At 38.6% G+C, this 22612-nt stretch overlaps 1 protein-coding gene across 2 annotated transcripts in view; it reads left to right on the top strand.

Moving 5' to 3' along the window:
* Positions 1-22612, top strand: part of fnbp1l (formin binding protein 1-like) — a 60090-nt gene that overhangs the window by 13214 nt on the left and 24264 nt on the right. The window lies entirely within an intron of this gene.

The following is a 22612-nucleotide window of genomic DNA, read 5'->3' as shown; positions in this document are numbered from 1 at the left end:
CATATTTCCAAACCAGAATGAATACAGGTTTGCAAGGCCCCACAAATAAAATGATGCTTTGAGGAGACAACAACCAATAATAGCACTAGTCTCTGAACAAATGACACACAGTTTAACACAGAAAGACTGCCCATTCCTCTTTGAATTTTTGGTTTACATCATTGTCTTCTGTGTATCAGTATAATCCATTGTGTCATCGCGTTCATAATCAGATGTACAGCTGAATCAGTGTCCTTATTTGTAAATCTATATCATTTGAAGACAACATGATTAAATACGTGCGTTTATGTTTAGAGCACTAGAGTATGTAATGTATGTCCATAACTTGAAATGTGCTCACTCTGGTCTGATATGATTCACGTGGTGAGGGTTGTTAAACACAGCCCAGCACTGTGTAATAGTGTTGTCAAAAATACAGACCGGAATTTCAGTACCAGTTTGGTATTGCGGTCATTACTTTTGACAACACTAGTGTGTTTATGGATTATATTATGAACTGAGTTTTTTCTGTGTAGTTTGTGTATTTTCTAATTGGCTACTAAACAATTTTTTAAGATAATTCAAGTCATTTTTGAGTGATCAAATACAATATAGGGGCAGCTTTGACTATGTAGTATACCCGGAGGGGTGTAAACACTGTGATGCTTTCAAAACATTGCTCTGTTTGTTTGAAGTGAACCTTCCAACATCTACATTTATGCATTTGGCAAACACTTTTTCCAAAGCGACTTCTATTCAATTTGAGGTATACAAATTCTTAACAGCATACATGGGAATTAAAACCCTGGTCTTGCTAGCGTCATACTCTGATGTTTGAGCTTCTGCCCTAGCCTATGGCGTGAGTTTCGGGACTACCTTTTGATCTGAACAATGGAAGATGGGGGCGGGTGGGATATGTGGGTTTTAGTGTTTGGGAAGCCTGTTTGGCGCTAACATCGCAGAAATGGCACACTGCAAGCGATAGAGGTGTTCTTAATCATTATAGTTTACCGGAAAAGTGTTCTATGTTGTCCAATTATGTGTCATTATTCTTGTCTTCATTAAAGGAAGGAAGCCTTTCCTTGCCTCACCCAACGTGCTGGAGGTTTAAGTGATTGTGGATGTTTGGAGCTCTTCTTTTTTTTCTTGGTGCTCACGGAAGAGGATCTGTAACAGCAGTCTTTAGAATTAAGTTAAGCTTGTGTGAGGTAGCTGCTCTGTGTGATGGTTATAACATGCCATGTCTGACACATCTCTGTGGGATGTAGGGTGTTAAGTGCGGTCTCCAAACACATTCTTTAGCAGATCCAGTGTTGTGCATTCAGGTCCAAACTACATGCAAACATTGCAAACCTGGGAAGTTTGCATGTGAAAGTGCTGCGAACTTGTGGAAACAGTTCCATATTTCATAAATTATAATGATTAAAATATGAATGGATATGCATTTGACTGCTATTTCTACTGCTCCAAAAATACTCTTGGTCATTGGTCAGAAAAATTGTTCTCCCACCCCAAATATCATGCCATTGGTTGAGCCCATGGTGCTATGATGAGCTGATTGGGATGCTTAAAAAATGTACCGTTTTCGTGGCACCACAGCATTTAAATGTTTCAGCAGTACCTGTAATCTGCAGTTTTGAAAGAAAAAAAATGTATTTAGTAAGAATTAATTAAATTGATAAAATGTGACAGTAAAGGTATTTTATAATGTTACAAAAGGCAGTTTTAACAAAAAATATAAACCGTTGATGATATTGTTTCTTGAGCACCAAAATCAGCATATTAGAAAGATTTTTGAAGGTTATGAAATATTGTTAAAATTCAGCTTTGTTTTCTTTTCACAGGAATAAATTATATTTTAAATAGAAAATGGTATTTTAAATTGTAATAATAATTCAGTGTTACTGTATTTACTGGATTTGTATCTTTCTGTGCATATAAAACTGAGATGGAAAGCATGGGAAGAGTGCATTAGCTTTAAAGATTTTGAAAATACTGAAATAGTGTACTACAATAAAAAAAAATACATATAGAAAATTTTATATTTTTGCCAAAATATCAGGACAAAATATTGAAAATTGTTTATTTGACTATTTATTTGTTATACGTTATAAAAATTTGTTTCTATAAAAAATTAATTCTTAAAGGGGGGTGAAACACTCAGTTTGAGTCAATCTCATGTCAATCTTGAGTACCTATAGAGTAGTATTGCATCCTTCATTTCAACGAAAAGTCTTTAGTTTTATTATATTTATAAAAGAAATATAGGCTGTACTAGGGCTGGGCGATATGACGAAATATATCGTATGGACGATAGAAAATGTCTATCGCTTACGCCACGATAAGGCGTTTACGGCAGAATTTTACGTCAAGATGCACCTCACGCCACGGCATGCCCATGCACGCTGCAATACATAAAAATACATGGAGGAAGACGGTAGTAGACGCGGTTCAGACCAGGGTAATTCTCAGAGTAATTATGCCAGAGTGGTGGCATAAGCGCTCAAAACAAACTTCAGACACAGACGCTACAACGGGCTTTTACGCGTGGCACATCATATAGCCATATTGAAATATTTTAATGGCAGGTGTAGGGATGGCGAAAACTAAACATTTTCTTGACCGACCACCGAGCCTCATTAGCCGGTTGAAACCGGTTAACCGATTTGTTTAAAATATGCTTCGCTTTTTGAAATAACAGCCCCGCTCTCTCTCTCTCTCACACACACACACCTAGCGCTGCCGCCTCCCTTCCACTCACGTCACTCTTTTTAAATCCCCCACAGCGCGAAACACGAGTCCCGCAAACGCTCCGCCGAGGAGCTTGTTTGTAATCTGAGGACAATGGCTCCTTAGTTTCGAAATCGTTTAAGGTGATCGCGTTGAAAATAAAGATGTAACGTTAATATATTTCCAAATGTAAGCCCATCTTAAGCGAAATGCACGCTTCATACTGTCGTCTGCCCTGGCTCTAACCTCGAGTGTTTAGCCTGTTTACATTTTGCAAACCCAGACGCTGTGACCTCGCGCCAAATTTATTGGTTTATTAAGTACAAACGGGCGAGTCATGAAATATTGAGTGCGAGGGATATGTTCACTTCACACAAAAAGATTTTGGAATGAGACGGCTAACTGTAGTAGCGTTTAGTCCACTGTCTATAATAGCCTAATTTAGAGATCACTTTTTTTTTTTAACCGACAACTATGATCGGTTAACGTTGATACGGTCAACCATCGGTCAAACGGTCATCGGTTGACATCCCTAGGCAGGTGTTAACTTTACCAACAGTCTTGCTTGAAAAAAAGGTTCTAAATAAAATTAAAATGTAGTCCATACTACCTTTATTTGTTTTGTATATCATTTCAAACTGCATTTCCACATTGCAATTTTGTATAGACTATTCATAAACTGAATTAACAGAAAAATTGCTATATCGTGATGTATATCGTTATCGGGATATCAAATGAGCTATATCGGGATATTACATTTTTGCCATATCGCCCAGCCCTAGGCTGTACCGAGTCTTTCCGGAAAAAAACGAGCTCCTGGAGGCGTATCGTGTGGGCGGAGCTAAAGAATGACGAATGCGCACAAAGCGGTGACGTCCTCAAGCGTGGAGAAACCCATCGCCATCTCAGCTAATACAGATAATGATCCACAATCATTCAGAGGCTGAAATAAATTGAACAGGAGAAACAGCAACAGCAGGACGTCCGTCTCTGTGGTATGTACTGTATTTAGTGGCCTGTCACCATTTGTGTGTTTACTCGCAGTTTATGAGGACATGATTCGGTTTATGGACTATTGTATGCGACTAAACCTTAGCAGTTGCAAGCAAAACGGTTTTGTACGTCAGACTAGTGTAACGTTATACATAGAACAACAATGGAGTAACGTTAGCGCATTTGAATGACGTAGCACGCGATCGTGTCGTTTACTGATGTTTACTCACGTGACGATAAGCACAGCACAGACATTTGAAGCAGTTTTACTCACCGGCTGCTTCCAAAGCAGGACCGAACCTTTATCGATGGGACCGCTCCGTCAAAAACACACTTCTTTGGTATGATTTGGTAAAGTCCTGACAACAGTGAACAGTGGAAATCCACTTTGCGACGCGACTGAAGCGATATTGTGAAGCTTCCCGTCATTTCTGCATTCAAATCGCGTTTCAAATGCAGCGCTGCCTTCCCGGAATGCTGTGCTGAAGCGTTGAAGTCGCTTGATGTCACCCATAGGAATAAAGTGGAGCCAGCGCGGACTATAACGGCATAAGTGTTTACGGACGACTCGATCTGCAGCTGAGAGAGTGTTTATGGGCATGCATTTCCTCTTTCGCTCTAGTCACGCACGCGTGCACCCTACCGGGAGAACGGCCCGTACGGCCCATACAAGGACCTTCCGCTCTATTAAAGTCAAGCCGAGCCATACTCAAAAAAAATCTCTCCGAAACTTGTGAGAAACCGGAAGGATTTTTTTTAACACAGAAATACTCCATCAAACGTCCTACATTTAGTTTTTGAAACTTTGTCTATGTTTAGGATGGGAACCCAAGTCTCTAACAGTGTAAAAGCTCAGTATGCATGAAACAGCATTTCACCCCCCCCCCCCCCCCTAATGTCTGAAATTAATTGTCTCAACTGGCTTGTTACTGTTAGCATAAAATCACACATTGTGTTTTTTCTCTAGAGCTATTTATCTGTAGAGAGATGATTCTGCTGTTGTTCACTGCTCAGTGGGCAGTTTTTTAGCGAGACAGAAAATGAACTGTCCCTGGGTGGAAAGCATAATCAGTGGCAGAACATGCTGTAATGGTCTTAAAAGTGTGTGTCAGCCTTAAGTCACAAGGCAGTGAACCAACTCCCTTTTTACGCTCACACCCGTGTTTCCTTAGACTGGCATGCCTTTAATCTTGAAGGCCAGACCTTAACGAAGTTTCTCCTCGGGGTACAGAGGGATGTGACCATGTTAGGAGGGTTGTAGGTGGTTCTGGGCACAAGTCTTCAGAAGCAGCGAGATGAAAGGGGCTGTCTGTGAGGCGAGGCGCTGACAGCTACAGGAAGAGTGTGAATCGAAAGTGTAAAGAAATATGAGCTATGACAGGCACATCTAGAAAATGAGTTGAAGAGCGTTTCCTACAGGAATCTCATCCTTAATCACTTCCATCACTTCAGCATGATGACGTCCTAATGTTTTGCATTCCGTGTCAGGTGCTTAGACACGTCTGGCTGAAATGATGGCTTGGACAGACGTGCGTTACATGAAGTGCTCTTGTGTTTAAAAAAAAAAAAAAATGTTTTATTGGGATTGATTCTTGGCAATTTCCTTTTGGAAACGTGCCAAAACAACATGTGGCTCTGACACACAGAGAGCACAAATTATATAGCCTTGTGTGGCGGCCCTTTGACTCATTGTGGGAAAATATGAGTGTGCCCTTTGAATAAACTAGTCATTCTCTCTACTGCTTGATGATTATGATACGATTAAAGTATAATATTTAAAGCACAAAAATGTTTCTCAAATTCAAAATTGTTCTCAAATGTGATTAGAATTAAGTGTATTCTTAGGATTTGACTGGAGAGGTTTCAGGATGTCAATCAAATCTGGATGCATTTACTTCCTTTTAGCAGGTCAAAGCTTTAATAAGTTGTCTGAACAGCTGATCAATTTTGCACAACCTTAGAATTGACTCTGTCCAGGAGTGAAGGTCTCTAAGTGAAAATTCAAAAGCTGCGGTTACAATGGTGATTGACTGTGTCAAGTGCAGGATCAGAAGTCTGCCGTGTTGCCATCGGCGTTACTTCTGTATAGCTCCAGGCAAGTTTCCAATACTTGAAAACGATTTAAAATGCACTGCAGATGTAATCTGCATTTAAGGAGAGCTACTAAATCCTAATATCCCTGAAATCCATGGCATGGCAATCTTGATCAATCTTGACAATAGATACAAAATCTTGTTTTTAAATGATGCACTTTTTTTCCTTCTCATTCTTCTTGTGCATTTCCAGTATTTTGAAAAGTTCTGGTATGTATTGTGAACACAGCAGGAAAGATTAATGCTCACATTTTTAATTTTAGTTCGATCTTTAATTGTAGTGTCTGTTCTCTAACTGAACATTTTTATTTTTATTTTTTTAACTAAAATTAAAATGATGTGTAACAGACTATTACATCAAGCCTACGCTTGTGTTTGGAGTGAACTATTGCTATACATGTGAAGGGCACAGGTTCTTCTCAGACAGGTTGTTTTTTTGTAAACTTGAGCCATGTTTGTTTTGATGTTCTTGTGGTCTTGTTTTTGTAGGGGGTGGGTACTGAATAAATTGTACACACATCTCCTGTTGTAATCACCCAGCCCCCTCCTGTACCCTGCATGTGTTGCTCAAGCTATTGTTTGTTATGTAACAGAAAACCCCCAGTATATTTCACTGCCCAGGGCAGAGGCCCTAATCACAGATAGTTTTCTTGCAAAGCTCTGATCCTAGATTTTTCTTTGAATGTAGGTAACTAAGTCTACATTCACACTCTAGGCAGAAAGGGCCCAAAAATATGTTTGCTTATATGTCACACACACACACACACGCGTTTGTTTTTGTGACATATGGGGACATTCCATAGGCGTAATGGTTTTTATACTGTACAAACACTACACCTTACACTGCCCCTGCCCCTAAACCTACTTATCACAGGAAACATTCTGCATTTTTACTTTCTCAAAAAAACTCCTGTATGATTTATAAGCATTTTCAAAAGTGGGCACGTGGCCAATGTCCTCATATGTCACCCTCTCCTTGTAATACCTATGTCATATTCATGTCATTATACACATTTGTGTCCTCATATTTCACAAAAACCTGCCCCCACACACACACACACACACAACTATGAACTGCACAATTTCAACCAAACCATGTGGATTCTGATTTTGGCCACTTCCATATGTTGTCCTAAATCATATACAGGTCTGATAATTTGCACCGTGACCTCAGTCTGAACTAGGGATGTGCGTGACTAGTCAATTAAACAATAGTGCTGTTGCTAGTCGACTTGGAAAAAACATAATTGTTTACCTTTTTTTTTTCTTGGCACCTTTCAATGTTTTGTTTAGATTTTTATGAACATTACTTTTAAAGCTGGTGTCCATAACTTTTTTTTGTGTTAAAAATTTTGAGTGTGCGCAACATGAATCCATTTTCCATTTTTATGTTTTTGTCTTACACTGAATAATTATGGTGCACTTATAATAAGTGTTTGTATTAGGACTATTTTAGGCCAGACTGGTAGGAATGGCTGCGGAGGAGCACAATCCCTGCGTGACTCGCTATAGACATAAACAGTGAGAAGTAGATCCGGCTGCAATGTTCTTCCACAAGACGCGTGCAGTTCTGTTTATTAACTGCAAGAGTGCAAAAAGTTACGGACCGAAGCTTTAAATTACCGTCATGTCAGTTACATCTTGAAATTAATATATTATTTTGAAAAGTTTATATCTGCATCAAAACAAAATCATTACATTTTGCCTCAGGCTTTGCATGCGTTGGTTTTCTCTGGCTCTCGCGGCGGCTTCAGAAAAATGTCCAGATGAGCAAGGCAAGGGAGGATTTTGAAAGCTTACACATAAAACTTTTCTGTTTTCGTCTGTCATGTTGAAATTGGAATTGATGCAACTTTTACATCACTGTACTGACATTATCACAACTCTGCACTGCTGGGAGTCATTCCAAAGAGTTAACTTCAAGTAATTCTTTTAATATGGAAGATGGCAGCAGAGAGATGGTGAGCTGTTATACCCATAAGTATTACAGTGACAGCTCTATACAAGCTAAACTTGAGGAAAAACGAGAAAAAACATTGCTCCGTTTCCTCGTCACAAATTTGCTTATGACCTTATGAAAGAATGTGTAAAACCTCAGTGTTTACTTCCGTTTGACTGTGTGCCGTTGTTTTTTTGCGCATGCGATTCAGTTTAGGATCGTGACCTGTTCACACTCGATTCTGATATTATTGGCCACATTAAAAAGATAATGTGAACAGCTGGATATGAGCATTAATCAGCACTAAGGCTTGCTGTCACTGTGTGAACATAGCGTAAGAGTTTTCAAATGTTTTGTGTTTACATTTTTAAAGATTTCCCAGGGCACCAGTTACATGAGGTAAATGTGAATCAATACTGTTTACCATATTAATAAATCAAATTAGAGGGTACATTTGATACTGAAACTTTTAAAAAATTGTTAGAAAGAAGCGTATTGATACTTGAGTGTATTGTAATATACCATTTTTATTATGTTTAATGATGACTTTTTTGAGTTATTTTAAAGAGTCTTCATTTGCTTTCGTTTTTTAAATGGTCATTTATACATACATAGCCTCTTTTCAGTAAACAGTGGTTTATTTTACTGCGTTGATGCATTCTGATGCACCTACAAAATCTTATGCAATTTAGTTTCATTATTGTTGCTTTATAATTCAGTGAAGACTCCCTGTGCCATAGAGATGTCGTGTGCACTGTGCATGTCGTCCTCTGGGCTGGTTTAACCTAGACTCACCCAGGCCTTCATGAAGAACACTGAAGACTTCTGAAAGACTTCAGACTTTTGAAAGCTTCACCTCCCACACTGTCAGCTAGTTTCAGTACTGCTTATTAATAATAATAATAATTTACTACATTTATATAGCGCTTTTCTAGGCACTCAAAGCGCTTTGCATAGAAGAGGGAATCTCCTCAACCATCATCAATGTGCAGCAAATCCACCTGGATGATGCGATGGCAGACAGTACAGTATCCCCATCACTTTACTGGGGTGTTAGGACCCACACAGACCAAAAGGTGTGCACCCCCTGCTGGCCTCACTAACACCTCTACCAGCAGCAACCTGGTTTTCCCAGTTTGTCTCCCATCCAGGTACTGACCAGGCTCAGCCTGCTTAGCTTCTGTGGGATCCAGTCTCAGGCTACAGGGTGATATAATGGTTATTGTTACGTTGACTGGCGCTGCAGTGATAATTGTGATCTATTCTGTTGCATTTCTTTTGTGTATTTGTGTGTGGAACTTGTTTTTTTAAAGGGTTTATTTAACATATGTTACATGTATATCCTTGTTTAGGGTTGCATTCGGGTGTGTAATTGAATGTGTGCATACGTAATCTGTCTGAGCAGTGCTCTTCTCCCTAGTTCTCGTTATGGAGACAGGAAATGTCACTCTTTGGCTTGGCCTCAGTGATGACCTCACCGACTCAGGCCAGATGGTGTACAGGTCATCCACGCTCTGCTATTGGCTACTTTTTCATTGGCAATGAAATGTTTTAGGTCTGAAAAATATAGCCTTACCAATTTCCCTTCTGTTGCCACAGTAAGCCAACAATTACTCATATCATCACTGCAGTAATGAAGGAGCGTAATGTTCTATTTCTGTATTACCATACTTGCTCCTCACTAAGCTGGACAGGGCATTTAATGGCCTCCAGTTCAGCTATGTCATTTGATTAGTGACTATAATTAGTTTTCAGTGAGTAAATCTGATTTATGGGCTTATAGGAGACATCCTGTATCACTTTAAAATGAATAATCAGGTGCTCTCCGTCTCGTCAAAGCACCTTTTTTCTAATTTAAGAGATGCTTTTACTATAATATCAGCTTTGTTATGTGTGTATTTATCTTATTTATATGCTACTGTACTCCTAAGTGTTAACCACATTTTATCAGATGCGTGCATTTGCAATCTTTCTCCACTGGAGAAACTGATCACAAATATTGATTGCACTTAAAAGATGTTTGTCCAATCAAATGCTAAAATGAGAAATGAACTAGCAACTCATGGTTTGTGGCTGTGGCGTAATTAAAATGGTTAAAATGTTATTTTATGGTGATGTGGTGTTAGACTAAGGTACAGTTTTGGTTTGTAGGGCTGAAATCATTCACTGAAATTATGTTTCGACAGTGTCAGTGTCTATTTTGTTCACAAAATGTATGTAAGAAACAGATTTAGCTATTAGCCAATGTGGGTAAGAGATTTTCAGTTTCGGTGTTGCTGTAAATGTTTGGCTCATCACTAAGTCCCTTTTCTATTAGACAATCCTTTCGCTTATACCCCTCTCAAACTCCCTGTTACAAAAGGAACTGCACTCTTCAAGCCACATTTCACGGGGTCTGTTTATGCTCTGACACATCTGGTCTGTAAACTGATCGTATTCAGTAATCAAACAATGATGTCCAGTTTGTTCTGTTCATATGGGTTAGAGGTTATGTTGAGAGTTTCCTTATTAGGAGTAAAATTGACACGTGGCAGCCCCCTGACTCAACTAATTTATCAGACGCTACAGACAGTCTTTTGTGTTTGGAGTAAGTTTTCTGGGGACATGAACTGTCCAAGTGCCCCTAGCACCACAAAACAACAATTGTTCCCATCCTCAGTGGTCCTCAAGTTAATGACCCCAGTAACGTGTAGCTTTACAAACATGCCTTGTGACCTAATAATAATTCAGGCACTAACCCATTTGTTCTTTATGAATGCTGCCCTTTCATTCATAACCCATTCAGTAATGTGTCATACAAATTTTTGTAAGTTTATTTTAGGGCTGCAACGATTCATCGAGTAACTCGAGTTAATCGAATCAAAAAAATCCTCGAGGCAAAATCATCTGCCTCGACGCTTCGCTTAGTCCATTTAACTACACACAGATATTGGAGAAAGACATTTTTTTGTAAGACATCTTGTGTAAGGACTCGGAGTATGAGCGGATTGCGGTTATATCCGCGGTTCAGGTGCGTAAACATCCCAAACATTGCAGGTGGATGAGAGAAATCGTTAATATGTTGATTTTAATAAAGACGCGGAACTCTCATATCACGCTAAAACACAATGAATGCGTGTCGTTCTTTAACTTTCGTTTTCAGCTCATGTCGAGATCAAAGACCGCAATGCGAGAGAGAGAGAGCGAGCGGGCGGGCATCAGCACTGGTAATATCATTTAATATCGCTGTTTTTAAATGAAGAAAAGTGTGTGTTGAGCTTCAGGATGCGACGCTGAACATTTAAGTTTCATTTGCGGCAGTTCACGCGTCAGCTGAGGAGATACGAGCAACTCCAAACACATGAACTCGATGGAGTTTGCAGCTTTGCACATGGATCACCGTCATTGTGATGTGTGTGAAATCTTTAATGAGACTTTATATATCCTACTTGATAATATCTTCGAAATGCACCATTAGATGTTCTCAATACTAGGCGCAACAAATATCAGAACAAGCTGTAACGCGCGCGTGCGTGTGATTAGCAGCGCTCGTGCTTTCAGAGCTCAGAGCTGCGTGCTTTCATTGATTTGTGTAATTTAAATATCACACTTTAATCATATTTATAGCTACTAACTTAAAGCAAGCTGTGTTACAATGATGAATGATTAGCTCAAAAGATCAGCATGTGTGATGTACTTTATCTGAATTAAACATATCTCGCGTTTGATCACGTTCTAGCGGTTATTCCTCCGTGTGATGTATAGGTTGTCGACCCTGGTTTATGTAAATGTAATTTTGCCAAAATATTTTTTTTTGTTTTGTTTAGCAACCTACTTCAGTGTAGCTAATATGTGACGATAGCATTGCGCTTAACACGGAGGATTTGAAGTTGTGACGATCGGGTGCGGGTGGATGGTTTGCTTCTAACAGCTGATTTGGTGACGATAGAGCTGATCCGCGCATCTCTTATTCCAAGTTAACCTGTCCAATATGTTTTGCTTCAGTAAAGGAGTAAATAAGACAGTAAATGCTTATGTAATGCCTGAGCTGAAGCTGATACATGAAAGTTAAGTTGCACAACATAAATACAATGTTTAGTTATTTATAGAATATTTATAGAATATTAGAATATTTATATTATATAGAATTTATAGAATATTTATATTATTTATATTGGCATTATTGTTATTTATATTACTACTATTTAGATTTATTGGTTGTAGGTTTAGTTTTAGATTGAACTATGTTTGCCTTTTTAAAGTAATTTGAAATAGATTTTTATTTAATATAATATGGCAATTGTATGCATTAAAATTGTTTAGTTTCACAGTTATTAATGAATGCAATTTCAGCAATAAAACTTAATTTTTCTAAAAAGAAGACAAATTAGATGTTAATTTTAAGATACCTGTCTTATTGTCTCTTATTGCTCTTTAATAAAGAAAAAGTAATTATTATCCGATTAATCGATTAATCGATCGATTAAGTGGTAGATTAATCTATTACAAAAAGAATCGATAGCTGCAGCCCTAGTTTATTTCTTGTTCATTCTTTTGTTGTAAATCATGGGATGGTTTTGAAAATAGAAATCGAGACTTGCGAGTCATTTCATTGAAGTGAACGAGAATGAAAAAAGATTTGTTGATGACTGATACGCTGCTCATATGCATCTCATGCTCTTCTGTAAAGGGCACCGTTGGTTGATGAGTCACACCTATTTGTGGTTTTAGTTTGACATTAAATTGCAAGTTTAACTTTAGTGTTTAGAGTTGGGTATGACTCGCATGTGATTGCCGGGTGCGTCTTGTGAGCCTTCGCTGTGATATTCTTATACAGTGGTCTCTTTTTCTCCCTTTCTCACAATCTCCCTCGCTTTTATGGACCAATGCCACTGACAGGAACTTGGACTGTAGGATAATAAAGTAATAGTTTATGTAACAACCTCTCCTGAGGCCTTTTCCATATGGTTTCCTGTTCCGGCTCCTCCGCAGTCAAACTGATCACTTTCAGTCTCAAACCCATGATTCATTGGCCAGTTCTCTCAAACATTTAAAGGACAAAGAATCTTCACTGAGATCATGTCATCGGGTTAAGGAAGCTGTATCCTACCGGGACCACCGGTCACTGGCGTCCGAGTGTTTGCTGCAAATGGAACTGTTGGGGAAGCTGTAGAATGCCAACTGACATGTTATTTTATTTTGTTTTAAATGTTGTTGTTTCTTCCTTTTTTTTTTATATTGTATTTTATTTTAAATGTATTTATATTATTTTTTTATGCTTAATCTAAGTTGGATCTTTTGATTTATAGCTACTGATGTTGATTTGATTTTGTAAGGTATTACTGTTCACATTGACGATTATTATTGATTAAAATGAAAGGTTAGAAAAAATATGTCCTGAGGATCAAATGTTAAGGCACATATATTTCCCCTTAAAATCTGGTGGTGATTTAAATGCTACTGGATGTTTTAGATAAGTTAATGATGCTTTGTGTCATTCTCTCACTGTAAAACTGTTTGCATGAGGGACTTTGGAGCCAATGGGCTGAAAATCCAGGTTTGTAGTTGTAAAGGCTGAAAGTGATCTTCCAGTCTTCCTTTGTCTTTCTCTTCCTCCTCCTCCCCCTTGCATCTTCTCCTCGTGTGATCCTTTCGTTGGGCAGACAGACTCAAATTTCTGCCACCACAGGTCTACTGTCATTTTGTGGCCAGTCAGCTTTTAGCCCCAGTACAATACCTATGGGTCAGCTAACAACAGCTATAAATGTATTCAATTTGCCAGCAGCAGTGAAAAAAGGCAAAGTTTTTGCTTTTTTAACTTGAATTCTCCTTTTTTTGGCAGCATCAAAAGAAGTGCCATGTGGAGGCTGAATTAAGCCTGTCCCTTGTGCTGCTAGAGAGGAAGGATGAAAGAGAGAGGAAGAGGTGGTGCCCTTGGGCACTTCATTAAGCACAGCAGGTTGTACTGGGGATGTGGTGAGATTTTAGAGCCCCCTTCCCCCCATCCTACATTTTGAAGGGAATTTTGGAAGCGCCTTGAGATGAACTATTTGAATGCTAATGTATGGATTAACCAAAACAATGGAAAGCTTTTTAAGAAGGCATGAATTTTAATGATCCCAGTAGCACCTTAAAATTCAGGCTGAAAGTAGTACTGTAACTGGTGGGTGGTATGAGTAATCAATATATCATGGTAACCATATATTTCACAACATGTACATTTATTGCTGGAAATGCAAGATTCTGAAATGAATGTATATAGGTTATTTTTACTGTTAGAATTGTTTATGTAGCCTGACAAGCCAGACCCACATCAAGATGTTTGGTCTGGAAACTCACCATAGACAGGGCTCAATCCGAGGGGCGGGATAAACGGTTGTCTTTCAAACTCCCTCTGCACGCGATAGGATAGCGCTACACCAACCACCAGAGCAACGAAGGTGAAACAGAGCTTGTTGATAGATTAAACATTCACCGTATCCGGTCGGCTAAACTCCGAACACATCTTCCCTTTTTAAGAATGACTTCAGTGGCGTTCTTTTCTCAGAGAAAAGCTGAACTCCAAGTCTTCCAGAATCGCAGTCAAAGCTGATTCGAAAGACCGCCGCCGTTCGCCAGCTTCTGTGTTTACTAGAAGCACACAAACGCAACTCGGCCGTCGTCATTATGGCCCCGCCCGCCGACTCTATACACGATGTGATTGGCCCGTCCAGATTGAGAGGAATATAGCTCAGAAGGGTATTGAGAGTTCCTAGACGACACTTGCGGGCAGATTAAATTTGCTGCCGCTAGGGTGCGTCTAGATTTCTAGGCTATTGTTTATGTTCTTGTTCTAATTCAAGTTTTCCATCTTGGTAAACCCCCATAGGAAGTACTTTGCATCTCTTGTATTCCATGTATAATTCATGAAATTAAGATAGAGTGCAGTAAATCTTTTTGGGGTCTCTCAGCTAGATTTTGGATGAATTGGAAGGACTGATATTTAAACGATGCCTAAGGCTTGTACTCAATGATTCAAGTAATAAAGACAGGATGACATTTTTGCCATTTCCTGATCGCCCCCCGCCCCCCAATCCTCCCTCGTTCTGGGTCGTGTGTGTGTATCTATCTTTGTGAGGACCAGTTTGAGTTTCAGACCATTAGAGTGAGGACAAAGAGAGTAAAGTGAGGACATTGTTGACCGGTCCTAGCTTTCTGAGAACCCTTTAAAGGCCTGTTTGAGAGTCAAGATTTGTTTTTAAGGATGAGTCTATAATTAGGTTAAGGGTTGGTTTAGGGTTCAGGTTAGGCACTTAGTTGTGATGGGGAAGGTTAGGATCTAGAGATTGCATTGTGTCAATGAATATGCTCATAAAGATAGGTGACCCAAGAAGAGTGTGTGTGTCTGTGTGCGTGTGTGTGTGCATTCTCATTCCATGTGTGGCTAAGATTTTATCTGACAATAGGAATGACATGGGAAGATCCAACAATAATATCAAAGACCCATCAAGGAACAGTATGCATCCATGAATTCCTTTCTGTTCTCAATCCCAGCCAAGCCATATGCAAGATGTTGATGACTAAGATCAGAGTAGCACATGTACAGCTCCTTGCCTGAACTCTGTGAGATTTTCATGCTATTGTTCATGTACTGACCTCACTTCCTGTCATTATCTGAGCGCAGGATGTTTGCCTTCTAGAAGATGCCTCTCCTGAGATGTCCATTGTGCTTTAAGACCACCATATTTTTTGTTTGTTTGTGCTGTCTGTGATTTTAAGAAAACATTTTGTTCTATTTTAGGGAGTTTATAAAATTGTTGTGCTTTGCATGCAATCTGAGTTGAAAATTATGTCATTCATTACTCAACCTCATGTTCCAAACCTGTAAGACTTTTGTTCATCTTCAGAACACAAATGATATTTTTTTATGAAATCTGAGCGTGTTCTGTCCCTCCATAGACAGCAATGCAATGTTTGAGCATCTGCAAGAACCAATTAGATTCATTCTTGTGTGTTGCACAGCACCTATGAGCTTCCAAAAGAGGTTTGTTTTCGTGCGTCAAGGTTTGGTTGATGTTCCCTGATCAATAGGTGAATTAAACACTAAATTTAATCTGTTCATCATATAAAGTGATCAAGTCTCTTCAGAAAATTGTAACTGCACCACTCAATTCATATGGACCATTTACAGTCTTTTTATGAACTTTATGATAGCCAACAATAGAAGGACATAAATCTCTGATTTCATCAAAAAGATCATTTGTGTTCCAAAGATGAATCAAAGTCTTGTATGTTTGGAAGGACATGGTGAAAAAATGATCACAGAATTTTTGGGTGAATTAACACTTTAATACTTTTCAGTCTGTCTAGATTCAAAGATAATCTTGCTGTGAGTTCTTCGAACATTTCTTGTAACCACATAAAACAACTCTCAACACTTTTGACCCATTTTGGGTTTCTCTGTTCCATGTTTTCTGTTATCTGTTCTCCTCCCAGTATAATGTTCAGTCTGACATTTACTTAAGGTCAGTTTGTTGACTTGACTTTCTTAGTACGTTCCTGGTCTTGTTGTGCATGATTGTTCCAAAGTGCACGCTGTTCCAAAGAAAAATGTTTTCTTCAGAATCTTTTTACCAAAAATAACTGTCATTTACCAACTACCTGACATTTCATATACTAACCACGATGTATATAGAAACGTATTTAACTTTTGCAAAACAAAAATAAAATTATTTATAATAATGCATCTGTATTTCCAAAAGTAGATGCAAGTGTCAGAGTTCTGCAGAGTTCTGCATATTGAAGAGCGTGCTGAAAAATGTGAAAAGTTTGAACAGATATTCTTGATGAAGATTTAGCAAGGTCCACTGAGAAGGAGAGAGAAGGAAAGAAATGGTAAAGATGGGAATGGTAAAGGAGCATTGCTGGAATCACCTTGCATTAGAGACCTCATCTTGAGCTAGCAGAGGGAAATCTGATCTGCTTTTGCAAGCACGAAAAGAAATCCTCAGGAAGCCTTTTGTTGAATAAGTTGACCTTCTCTTTTCTCTCAGAAAATTCAAATTTGATACACACAAATGTGACTAACGTGTGGGCATACTTGCTTCTGCAGGGGGTCTGGGACGCTTCCTTTCCTTGATACTGAACTTTATGAACTCTATCAGGTTTCTGTAAACTGAGATTGGCCCACCTCTTTACTTTCTCCTAGCAACCGCAATTGCCAGTTAGCCTGTGGAGGCGGAGCCTGCATGAACTCATGGTATTAATTATTCATGAATGCTTGGAACAGAGGGTGATGTAATGATTGAAACTGAGCATGCTCGCCTAACTCTGGCACCAACAGTAACCAGAGAATTGGATGTAATATGCCAGCCCTTGGCTGCTGCCTTTGTTTCATTTACACTATAATATATGAACAGGCTGGGTTTTGAGTGTGAGCAAAGACGTGTGAAAGATTTTAATTTAGCGTCCGTAGTCATGAGTCGGTCTAATCCCTTCTGCCAAAAGACCAGACCCTCACAATAAGCTAACAGACCACCATCTCCTTTTCATCGTCAGTGCATACGGGCCAGTCAAAGAACACATGCCACCAAGAACCATGGCTCAAGCTGTTTGTTGGATGTCATAGGTGTGTTTTGGTGTGTGTGTGTTTGCGTGTATTTAGTGAGAACCTGCTGGTTGGCCAATCTGTCATAGCTCAAAATCTTCAGAACAGACTATTAGAGCAGTTAAAATAACGCATTAAGTTCTACGATTTAATATTTTATTTTAATGCTGCTATTATAACTAGAAACCGTAATCATTAGCTTCTTGTAACAGCCGTCCGCACCTTCACAAGAGTCGAGTTCCAGCGTATGATCGATGTAAGGATGCAGGAGTAGCGTAAGCTTAGGTGAGAGTAGACGCCTCTCACAGTTCAAACAAATCCACAGGGCTACAAACTCAAGCTCCTCCTCTATTATCTTAAGTTACATCTTAAGCATTATAGTATGTATGTATAGTGCACATTTTTGTAAGACGTATGTTAGTATGTATTAGCCTGACGTCGTCATACTCAATTCTAGTCAGAATATGAGTCTGATGCTGCTCCATTGGGCCATGATTTATGGTGAGAGTTTCAGCTGAGACAGGAAAGATCTCAATTAGATAGACCTACAACCAATCAGAGCAACGGAGCGATGCATAGTTTTCAACAGAACTCAACTGCACGCATGCTGGAAGAAGTAGAAGAGGAAGAGGAGTGTAAATGATCTTTGCCGGTGTTGTAAAAGAATTTAAGGATACACAGAGTACTTACCAACACGATCATAATTTTTTAGTATAGTAAAGATGAATTCATATACGAACAAGTTCTCCATTTAGGATTAGAATGAATTCAACCCAAACGCTCTTTGGTGACGTGAATGCTTTCGCTACTGTTTATCATCTGTCAATCATCGTATACATCCCACCCTGACAATTTCATTAGTCCGAACAGCCCGTGTCCATAGTTGCTTCACAATGGATCGAGTCCAGACCGAATTTCCCAAACTCAAATGTTGTGGGTGGGGCTAAATTTGGCTGGCATACAAGCTAAGTATTTATAGTACTTTAATAATGAATAATGGCGAAACCAAAAGTACAAGAATAATTACATGATAAAATATTGAATAATTACATGCAATATTGAAACGCCTAAAGACTATATTATATTTTTAAAAATACATTATTTTATTACATTTAAATATTAAAAAAAAAACTTTTTAAAATAAAGAAGTGCCAATGGCATTGTGTCCAGATGTCCCTAAAAACGTGTGTGATTAGTTTCTTGTGGCTATATTTCTAAAGTCAGCCTAATTTTACTTGGCTTCTTTATCATAAGTTAGTCATTCAGATAGCCCAATGCGTTCATTTTGAAAATGTCCCTAGTATGTGTACAGTGTGTGGATATGAGTGATCTCAGAATTGAAACCTTAAATGCTGTAAATGCATGTGTGTTAAATGACACTTAAAGCCTGGCAGATGGTTGGGGGATGCTGTTTTTCCACTTGAGTGAAGCATCAGCGTGCTGCTAAGGTGATTTCCTCGATTTCAGCAGCGGCCGGCATTGAGCCGACAGGACTGTGCGTAATACTCCCTCCCGGCCTGGAGAAACACCCACACACGTCTGCATTATGTTTATGCAACACTCATCAGTTCTAGGGAGCTAATTTGGATTTAAACCTCCCACCCCATGTGATGTGATTGTCAGGTGCTGTCGTTGAATGGCTCGCTGTGTTTTGAAGGTGGGCAGGATTCTGCCTAATGGCTGTCATGAGAGTTATAGCCCAGAGTAATCATTAACTACTGGTCTTGTGTGCAAACAGAGCAGGAGCGAAGAGTTTCCAGTTTTATCTTAATGCCCCCCCCCCCCCCCCGTCATTCTCTGATAAATTAGGGATGCATTCATTAGTTAAAAAAGCTGTAACTGTATAACTAAAATGTTTGTAACCAAGCAGAGAGAGCAACCATTGACTACCACTTCATTTTTGGATGAACTAACCCTTTAAGTGTTCAAGCTGGATTATATTTATGATATATTAGCTGATTTTTGACCATATTAAATTTATCAATTGTGAATAATAATTATAATTCTATAATAAGTATTTTTATTTCTGTGATATTTTATTGTGAATGTATAATATACCATATACCATCTGACACTCTCTCAAAGGAAATATTTAAGTACAAGTCTAATATCAAATTTATATTCATGTACTGAATATTTCTACTGTACATTATAATGCTGTGATGTCAGTTTATTTGTAGTAGGGATTTTCCGAACAGTCAAGGTACTGGGGCTGATTAAGTTTTCTTCCTAGCTGATTACTGGCTATCCTAAGCCCAATCGGTTATTTTATGTCAGCTGTCAAGGGGCTTTGTCAACTGCCATTAAATGGAAAAGAAGCTCAAAGTTTATATCAGGAGTATTCATAATTGTGACCGCACAGTCTGTTTACAATGTCTACCATGGAATAAAATGACGGTAGTAATTGTTATATTGGTATTACTCCAGAGCTGGATGCTCTTTTTTACATTTGATCCCTTGAGACACTTTGCACATCCCTGTATACATTGGATTGATTTTAATAACTTTAATGTTCTTGAAGTGTGGACCAAGCACTAGGAAAAAACAAGTATCAGAGTGTGACTGTGTATTGGCAGATACTAAATAATCAGTATTTAAATATTAAATTGAGTTGGACTCAGATCTCAGGGACAAAAAAAACTTGATCAGGAACTGCCTTTGTAGTATTAACTGATTGCTTTTAGTATATTATATACTAAAGTATGAAATTTAATATCTGCCATATATTGGTGATCTGCCATAACATTAACATCATTATTGGCTATTTTGTATTGACCAGAATTTTTAAAATCCTGCATCGTTATCCTTATTAAATAGTGATTCATAAATATTCTTAAATAAATGATGTTACCACTGACTCTGCTTGGCCTGTCAGTCATAGAGCAAACTCAGAGGTCAAGTAACTTTTCAAAACTCTGAAACGGTTTTTGAACTAATGTTTATATCTGTGTAAATGTGGTCGGGTCAGTGTGTTAATGTGTCATTGCCGTCCTGAAGTTGATGTTCTTGGGCACATCATGTTATTGTCAGGGATCATTTTCTGGATTGGTGTGTTGTGTTCCTGATGACGTTCATCAGAAGTCATCAGGATAAGGCTGATTAAATGAATTTGTAATCTGTGCTGTACTCTGTAAGGTGCTGTAAAGGCATTTGTTCATTGTTCTCCAGTGGAGGAAGTACGCTGGCTGCCTCTCATCTCAGTCTGTCTCACAGAGTCAGTGCCAGAACTCCAGAACAAATCTCTCCTCTTCTCCCCCGGCGGGAACACATGTGGTGTACTGGTTTAAGATCTGAGCTGGAATACAAAAGCTTGTAGTTCAAAACCTCGTAGCTGTCTTAACCCCAGGTTGGACTGTGGGCATAATCAGTTACATGTAATGTGTCTAAAAATTATAATGGCATCATTCAGGTCATGATGTTTGACTAATGTTGAGTAGTCAAAACAACCAACATATCGAGATCGACATTTTATTACGAATTTTATGAATAGTTTTTTACATAGTAATTTTGGTTTTGTGATCAAGCTTTTGAAGCTGCATTACTGTGTCTCTCTTGTCTCCTGTTGAACAGTGGGTAGACTGTGCTGTGCCCCCTGTGAACAGACTGGCTCTGCCTCGGGCTAATACACAGCTTGTCTGTCTCTCTCTCTCTTTCAGTCTCTACTTCTCAGAGATCATCATCATCATCATAAAGCCCCATCTGGCCTATGACCGATTGAGAGTATACAGCCTGTGGCTGCATTCACATACAGTTCATAAAGACAGGTCTTCAGTCTGAGACCTCACAGTGCTCCAGACTTCAACTCCAATGGTCACGTTTGTGACTAGAAAATAAGTAAATAAATAAATGCATTTAAAACATTTTAAATGACTTAAAAGTATATATTATTTTTTAAAATATATATTTGTATATAATTTCTATAACATAAATAAAACAATTGTAACATTAAGTGATTGTGGTCCCTCTACGACAAAAATGTTATTTAGAAACTAAGTGTTTCTCTTTAGATGCTGCTTGTTCTCGTTCTCAGTCTGGCTACATCCAAGGCTTTACCATAAATAGTCCTAGAATGTAAAGCTGTAGATGTCACTTACTCCTCCGTAGAGTTGTTTGTTGCTCAGAACGCAGATGGACTGTTTGGATCCACCGTGCCTGTGCTGTCGGGTTTGTGGTGAGGAATATGATGTAACAGTCTTGAGCTGGAGCCTTCAGCTCACCCGAGTCTTCATCCATCCTGCCTGGATGAAGAAGGCGGAATCTTTCTGAGCATGTGTGAAAAATCAGATAAAAGCAGTACGATTTTGTATAGCAGGCTGGTGCCTATATATACCACCCCAGTATATGTTTGGTGTACGGCTCAGTGAGTATCGCTGTTGCCTCACAGCAAGAAGGTCTTGGGATTATGGGTTTTCCAGGTTATGTTCCAGGTAAGAGATCTCAAGCCGAAAATGGACCAATCAGCTCTGAGCAAAGGGCACTAAAGATGCACTAAAGTTACTCCCCCTGTTTATACTCCAAATTAAAGGTCACTACGAAACAAATGTTTTTTTAAAGCCTCTGGCTTAGAACAATGCTTATTTATAATCATTTTGAATGATTTGGATATAATTTACGTAATTATTATGCCCATAATCAATTACACATGTATCATTTTAGTTAAATAATCATTATAGGCACTTAGTTTAAATAAAAATAAATAGCCTATATAAAGGTTATAAAAATAAGTGTTAAAATCAATAAATAAAGCTATAACAATTACTACATGTGAGCTTAAATGTTCAGTTCTCTCTATATATCAATTAAACTAACTTCATAACTTTTACTTGCACTGACGTAGTACGATTTTTCTATGAGTTGTCCTATTACGTAGACAGCTCTTTTCTTCTTGCTGTGTAAATTTGTTTAAAATCATAATATTTTTCAATCATGTAATATTCTGCAGAAGAGGGAAGTGAATTGTGCTGCTTCCCTCGCGGTCACAGCTAAACTTCTGAACACAGGATCAAAGCCTGAGTTGACAGAGAAAGTTGATGATCATCATCATGGGACCAACAAATCCTGAATTGATTGGTTTGGTTTTGTCAACTTGAAACTAATCCTGAGTTTGTTAAACTGCCATCATGGTACCGGCCCCTGGTGACCTACCCTGGTTAAATAACCGGCAAGAAAATGAATGGATGGTCTCTCGCGTATGGCAAGAGATGGCCTTTAGAATAACAGAGATGTGACTGAAATTGTTTTTATAGCAGGGTACATAACTGCAGAGGTATTTTCCAAAACTTTGACTTAACTTTAAAATATGCCTTAGTGAAG

The sequence above is a fragment of the Pseudorasbora parva genome, chromosome 13, assembly GCF_024679245.1.
Source record: "Pseudorasbora parva isolate DD20220531a chromosome 13, ASM2467924v1, whole genome shotgun sequence".
NCBI lineage: Eukaryota > Metazoa > Chordata > Actinopteri > Cypriniformes > Gobionidae > Pseudorasbora > Pseudorasbora parva.
The sequence above is the reverse complement of the archived record's forward strand: the minus strand, read 5'-3'. Positions and strand labels throughout refer to the sequence as shown.